The sequence below is a fragment of the Phyllobates terribilis genome, unplaced genomic scaffold (genome assembly GCF_046119375.1).
Source record: "Phyllobates terribilis strain yellow unplaced genomic scaffold, ASM4611937v1 Scaffold_1__5_contigs__length_1240528914, whole genome shotgun sequence".
NCBI classification, from domain to species: Eukaryota; Metazoa; Chordata; class Amphibia; order Anura; family Dendrobatidae; genus Phyllobates; species Phyllobates terribilis.
In genome coordinates, this window is record NW_027362761.1 from 261,331,402 (window position 1) to 261,338,677 (window position 7,276).

At 40.5% G+C, this 7,276-nt stretch overlaps 1 protein-coding gene across 1 annotated transcript in view; it reads left to right on the top strand.

The window, feature by feature from the left end:
* The window catches only part of CASTOR1 (cytosolic arginine sensor for mTORC1 subunit 1), a 52,456-nt gene extending 50,811 nt beyond the window's left edge, over positions 1-1,645 (top strand). The window contains exon 11 of the mRNA XM_073671500.1: positions 354-1,645. The gene's annotated coding sequence lies outside the window, so the exon portion shown is untranslated. The remainder of the gene's footprint in view (positions 1-353) is intronic.
* Positions 1,646-7,276: the final 5,631 nt, after the last annotated feature.

Consider the following 7,276-nt stretch of genomic DNA (forward strand, 5'->3'; position numbering starts at 1 on the left):
GGACGACGAGACTGACGTGCAGTGGAGGGGGGGGACCATTGTAATTCACAAACTAGGCGGGGATTTCTTCCCGTCGGCCGGCAAGCATCAGAAATTGGATTGCATAAAAAGCAGTTTGAAAGCAACCAGACCTCTAATATGAGGCATACAGGTAGGTATAGATTTACATTTCTATAACCTGTATGCCCATATTAGTAGGTCATATTAGTGCCAGGGGGTGACAGATTCCTTTTAAGAATTGATGCTGTTTTGAAGGCACACTTGTACAAAGTCAGGGATTTTATAGTATTATAGTCATGTTTGAGTAATTGTTATACCAAACAAGTGATGGGGATCATCCTTTTCATATGTAGGTTGAAACAGTCATTAATTGAAAAAGAAACAGCTGTGCAGGAGGCGTAAAATTGGAACAAAAACCTCTGCTACAAAAGTGATACACAAACTCTGCAGTGAAACAAGACAAAAGTAATTAACTGCATCAGCAAGATCTCTTCCCTGCAAAGATATCAGAGCAGACTTTTGAAGAAGCACAAAGAAATGGGCAACATTGAGGACTGTTGATGCAGTTGTTAGTCAAGGAAACTTAGTGCTGCTGATTTTGCTTCCTTTCAAAATCAGAATGTCAGCAGTGCCATCAGTTCAGAATTGGCGGCAACCCGTGGGGCCCATTAATATTCCTTTACTGCTTGGAGAAGCGTCTTCATTTGAAGAATTGCAGCCAAAAAGCCATACCTTCGACATGGAAACAAGGCCAATTGACTAAACTATACACAAAGAAAGGAACTTTGGTGCAGAAAAAAAATGGCAGCCGGTACTTTGGACCAATGAGTTAAAATTGTAACTGTTTGACTGCAACAGAAGGCAGTTTGACTGAAAAGTTGCAGAACAGTACGAGTGCCTGCAGATAACTGTAAAGCTTGGTGGAGGTTCCTTGCAACAGAGTTGGGGATTTGGTCAATATTAATGGTGTCCTCAATACTGAGAAATGGACTGATACTTATCCATTAAGCAATCAGGGAGGTGTCTGCCTCCAAATTTATTATACAGCAAGATGACAACCCCAAACCTACAGCCAATATCAATAAACAAGCCCTCCAATCAAAGTTTTTATCCTCTTAATATATTGCAGTCATCATATTATATAGCACTGTGTACTTACAATTGATCATTTTGCCATTCTACCCAGCTAAATCTTCTCTTTTCTTTGCTCTATGTACGAACAGGAAGTATCTTGTACCTGCAGAAATCATTCCTCAACTCCTGACCCAGCTGCTCCACCCCTTCCCCCTGCCATTAACTTTTGTAGTGACTGATGAGTCATACAAGGAAAATTGACCTCTTGTTTCTACATGGAGCTTGGATGGATTCAGCTAGTCAGTTTTTAATCACATGATGTCATAGACCTAATGGAAAACAGAAAAATTCACTGGGTAGAAAGGCAAAATGAGCAATTGTAAGTACACAGTGCGGTATTATATGATGGCAATATATTAAGAGGATACAATTTTTTTCATGAGAGTGCTACTTTAAAAACTTTCCTGAGTATAAAGAAGAACAAGAAGTCTTGAAAGATTATACGGCCGTCACAGTGCCCTGATCTCATCATCGGGCTGTGTGGTCTCATTTTATGAGACAAAGATTTGCTCTAGTCTTACATCCACAGAAGATCTGTGGTTAGTTCTCAAAGTTTAGAACAACTTCCCTACCAAGTTGCTTCAAAAGTGTTCTTAAAATGCTGGTTGGAAAGCAAAAGATGGTTACACCTAATATTGATGTGATTTTATATTTCTCTTCTTCACTCTTGATAAAAATAAACTATGAACACTTCTATTTTTGAAAGCATTCTTACTTGTTGTTTTTATACACCTGCCTAAAACATTTGTATACTACTGTATCTATATATATTTTCCATACATTTGTATTTTATATACACATGTGCACTATTCTTTTGTTTTTATATTACTATATTGAAGCTCAATAGAAAAATAATACATTTTATAAAATGTGTAGGTATAAATGAGGAAAAGAATGAAAATGACTTGCTATAAAGCTGATGGATAACATGCCTCTTTTTATTCTTGGGTACTCCAAAAAAAAAAAAATTCCAGTGTGTGGGGGCTCTTATAAATGTACATAGAATATTAGCTTAAATACATTCCAATTACCTTAGACTGCAATTTGCTAAATATTTTTTTTTTTAGGAATATCTGGATGGGACAAATGTGCACAGTTTCGGCAGTACTGTAAGCAACAGGATAGGAGTGAGGATGATGGTAGTGGTCATTTGTAAGGGTTGTGTAAGGAAACAACACCTGTAGAAGCCTAATGTGCCGTAACTGCACCCTCGTGGCTGGAGCATAGTATCGTTCAAATAACCGTTTTTGGCAAAGCAGAGATTATCATGATGTTCGGGCTGCGTTCATGGAAAGGATGAGATCCGGAGAGTATAAGCAAGGCTTCTTAAGAAATAGACATTCCTCACATGTAATAAAACTATTTCTTACACATTCCTCACATGTAATAAAGCTGTCAAGCAGTTGCAAATCAAGCACACGAGAGCAATTCAAACATATCAACGAGCAGCTATAAATACTCGGAGCTCGGCCGAACATACTCGGACAGAACATACTCGCTCAACACTAGTCCTAAACCCTAAAAAATGTAGCATTTTGTCAATTGATAGAGGGGAATAAGCTGCTGTGTACAAAATTATCATGTAGGCTGAAATACAGCATGCCTCACCCTTTTCCCACACACACAGCCTGTCAGATTTTAAGTGCATGATTCTAATGTGTATGTCAGTTTGTCACAATGCAAGAGGCAGATAACATTTTTCATTCATCCTGAGGCTATGTGCCCACGATGCAGAAATGAAGCAGAAAATTTCTGCAGCATTTTTGCATCTCCCTGGCAGAAAAAACGCATGCAGATTGTGCATGCGTTCTTCCTGCAGAATACATGCGGAAACACATGCGTATCGACATGCATTAACGCATGTGTTTCTGCATGCGGACTGACAAGCACTTTCCAGGCGATAGCATCACTTGGAAAGTGCTTGACAACTAGGTCACACTGTATAAATCCATGCAAACAGCATGGATTTATACAGTGTGACCGTAAAAATAAAAAAATAAAAGCTATACTTACCCCCGATCCCCCGCCACGTGTGCAGTCGCGCTCGTCCTGGCTTCTTCCGGGGTTGCCGGCATCTCGCGAGACAGCCTGCGGTCACATGACCGCGACGTCATCTCAGGTCCTGGAAGGAGAAGCGCTGCAGGGGCCGCCGGACAGGTGAATATAAACTTTATTATTTTATTCTTTTTTTACAGGTACAATGATACCCAGGTCTGGATGAGAGTCTTCTTTCCTCCAGAACTGGGTACCATCCGCACATAGAGACGCATATAATCCGCTTGTACAAATGTACAGACACGGATTATATGCGTCTCAATGCAAGTCAATGGCGGCGCTTCCGCAAAATTAATGAACATGCTGCGGATTTATGAGCGCTGCAGAAACGCTGCGGAAAAATCCACAGCATGTGCATTGACAATGCGGAATGCCATTGGGGACCATGGGGTGCGGATTACCATGCGTTTTTGATGCGTTTCCGCTGTGGAAATTCCTCAGCATAAACGCATGAAAAACGCATCGTGTGCACGCAGCCTGATTCTGTGTTTTGTTCCTTAAGAGAACATAGCTTAAAGGAGTCTATGGTGAAAATCGCATATGGGGTGATGCAAATTTTGTGAACTAGAAATATGGCTTCCAGATCTAGCTTCCATGCTCCCATTTTAACATTGCTCTGTTCTTCCCTATTTTTATATTGTAACTGATGCATAATCATCATTGCATTGTGGTGAGGGCTGCAAAAAATAAGTGTTTATGATAAAATGTTTAGAAAGGAAATCTGGTGGATCTTGCACTTTTACAGTCATTCCACTCATGATCTTGATGTGTCATTTTCTTTACTAACAATCAGAAAAAAAAAGTGATGTGTCATCATTTTCCGAGACGTATAACTGTGTAACCCCTTTACCCCTGAGGGTGGTTTGCACGTTAATGACCAGGCCAATTTTTACAATTCTGACCACTGTCACTTTATGAGGTAATTACTCTGGAACGCTTCAACGGATCCCACTGATTCTGAGATTGTTTTTTTTGTGAAAAAAATAAATGGAAATTTGGCGAATATTTCGCACATTTTCTAACTTTGAATTTTCATGCCCTTAAAACAGAGAGATATATCTCACAAAATAGTTAATAAATAACATTTCCCACATGTCTACTTTACATCAGCACAATTTTGGAACCAAAATGCTTTTTTTTTGTTTTAAAACCCCTTTACAGTCTGTGGCGTATTAGTACGCACCTAGCTGTCACCCCCTGTTCAGCGCGAGCTCCGGCGCTGAGCCCACACTGAACCGGGCCCATGTCAGCTGATTATTACAGCTGACATGTGCCTGCAACAGCCGCGGGTGGAATCTCGATCCACCCGCGGCTGTTAACATGTTAAATGCCGCTGTCAATCTCTGACAGCGGCATTTAAAATTGCCGAGCCGGAAGCGCGTCACCCCGCCCATCGGTGACCCCGTCACGTGACCGCAGGTCACCGATGCGTGGGCATGACGACCCTGGGTCTGCAGCAGACTCCAGTGGTTGTCATGTGCTGATCGCTATGAGTGCCACCTAGTGGTCGGCGCTCATAGCACAGGACCATTTCTGCTACATAAAGGTGATCTGCTCATCACCTTTATGTAGCAGAGGCGATCAGACAGTTGCTGCTTCTAGTCTCCTATGGAGACTATTGAAGAAAGCAAAAAGTGGAAAAAAATGTTTTTAAAAATATTAAAAAAATATAAGTTTTAAATCACCCCCCTTTCGCCCCATTCAAAATAAAATAATAATAATAAAAAAAAAACATACACATTTGCTATCGCCACGTTCAGAATCGCCCGATCTATCAATATAAAAAAAATGAATCCAATCGGTAAACGGCGTAGCGAGAAAAAAATTCTAAATGCCAGAATTACGTTTTTTGGTCGCCGCAACATTGCAATAAAATGCAATAACGGGTGATCAAAACATCGGATCTACCCCAAAGTGGTATAAAAAAAAAAATTCAGCTCGGCGTGCAAAAAATAAGCCCTCACCCGGCCCAGATCCTGAAAAATGGAGACGCTACGGGTCTTGGAAAGTGGCGTCTTTTTTTTTTTTCTTTTTTTTTTTTAAGCAAACTTTGGAATTTTTTTCACCACTTAAATAAAAAAGAACCTATACATGTTTGGTGTCTACGAACTCGTAATGACCTGGAGAATAAGAATGGCAGATCAGTTTTAGCATTCAGTGAACGTGGTAAAAATAAGAAACACATCTGTGGCATTGCACTATTTTTGCAATTTCACCGCACTTGGAATTGTTTTCCTGTACACGATATGGTAAAACCAGTAATGTAGTTCAAAAGTGCAACTCGTCCCGCAAAAAAATAAGCCCTCACATGGCCATATTGACCAAAAAATAAAAATGCTATGGCTCTGGGAACAAGGGTAGCAAAAAACGAAAATGCAAAAAAACGGAAAATCCCAGGGTTGCTAAGGGGGTAATGGCAGCAGTCAGTATACAAGAGTCATACATAAGAATAGAGTATAGGTAGCGGCCACACCTTGCTTTTTAGGGTCTTTAGGTTGGGGTTTTTGTTGCCTTTGGCAAATACCATTCTAAAAACTGCACCCCTCAAGGTGCTCAAAACCACATTCAAGAAGTTTATTAACCCTTCATGTGCTTCACAGGAATTTTTGGAATGTGGAAGAAAACAAAACATTTAACTTTTTTCACAAAAATGTTACTTTAGACCCCAACTTTTTATTTTCGCAAGGGTAACAAGAAAAAAATGGACCCCAAAATTTGTTGTGCAATTTCTCGTGAGCATGCTGATACCCAATATGTGGGGGAAAACCACTGTTTGGGTGCACGGCAGGGTTTGGAACAGAAGGAACTTTTGACTTTTTGAATGTAAAATTTGCTTGAATAATTAGCAAACACCATGTTGCGTTTGGGGAGTCCCTGATGTGCCTCTGGAAAGCCCCCACAAGTGACACCATTTTGGAAACTAGACCCCTCAGGGAAGTTATCTAGATGTGTGGAGGACACACCGATCCCCCAGGTGCTTCACAGAAGTTTATAACATGGAGCCGTGAAAATAAAAAAATCAAACTTTTTCCACAAAAATGTTTTAGCCCCAAATTGTTTATTTTCACAATGGTAAGAGAAGAAAATGGACCCCAAAAACTTTTGTGCAATTTATCCTGAGTACGCCAATACCACATATGTGGGGAAAATAAACTGTTTGGGTGCACGGCAGGGAAGGAGCACGGTGTGACTTGTTGAACGCAAAATTGGCTGGAATTGAGAGCGGATGTCTTGTCGCGTTTGGAGAGCCCCTGATGCACCTAAATAGTGGAAACCCCCCACAAGTGACCCCATTTTGGAAACTAGACCCCTCAAGGATTTTACAGTTATATGAAAAAGTTTAGGCACCCCTATTAATCTTAAGCTTAATGTTTTATAAAAATTGGTGTTTTTGCAACAGCTATTTCAGTTTGATATATGTAATAACTGTTGGACACAGTAATGTTTCTGCCTTGAAATGAGGTTTATTGTACTAACAGAAAATGTGCAATCTGCATTCAAACAAAATTTGACAGGTGCATAAGTATGGGCACCTCACCAGAAAAGTGACATTAATATTTAGTAGATCCTCCTTTTGCAAAAATAACAGCCTCTAGTTGCTTCCTGTAGCTTTTAATGAGTTCCTGGATCCTGGATGAAGGTATTTTTGACCATTCCTCTTTACAAAAGAATTCCAGTTCAGTTAAGTTTGATGGTCGCCGAGCATGGACAGCCCTCTTCAAATGATCCCACAGATGTTCAATGATATTCAGGTCTGGGGACTGGGATGGCCATTCCAGAACATTGTAATTGTTCCTCTGCATGAATGCCTGAGTAGATTTGGAGCGGTGTTTTGGATCATTGTCTTGCTGAAAGATCCATCCCCTGCGTAACTTCAACTTTATCACTGATTCTTGAACATTATTGTCAAGAATCTGCTGATACTGAGTGGAATCCATGCGTCCCTCAACTTTAACAAGATTCCCGGTGTCGGCATTGGCCACACAGCCCCAAAGCATGATGGAACCTCCACCAAATTTTACTGTGAGTAGCAAGTGTTTTTCTTGGAATGCTGTGGTTTTTTGCCGCCATGCATAACGCCTTTTTG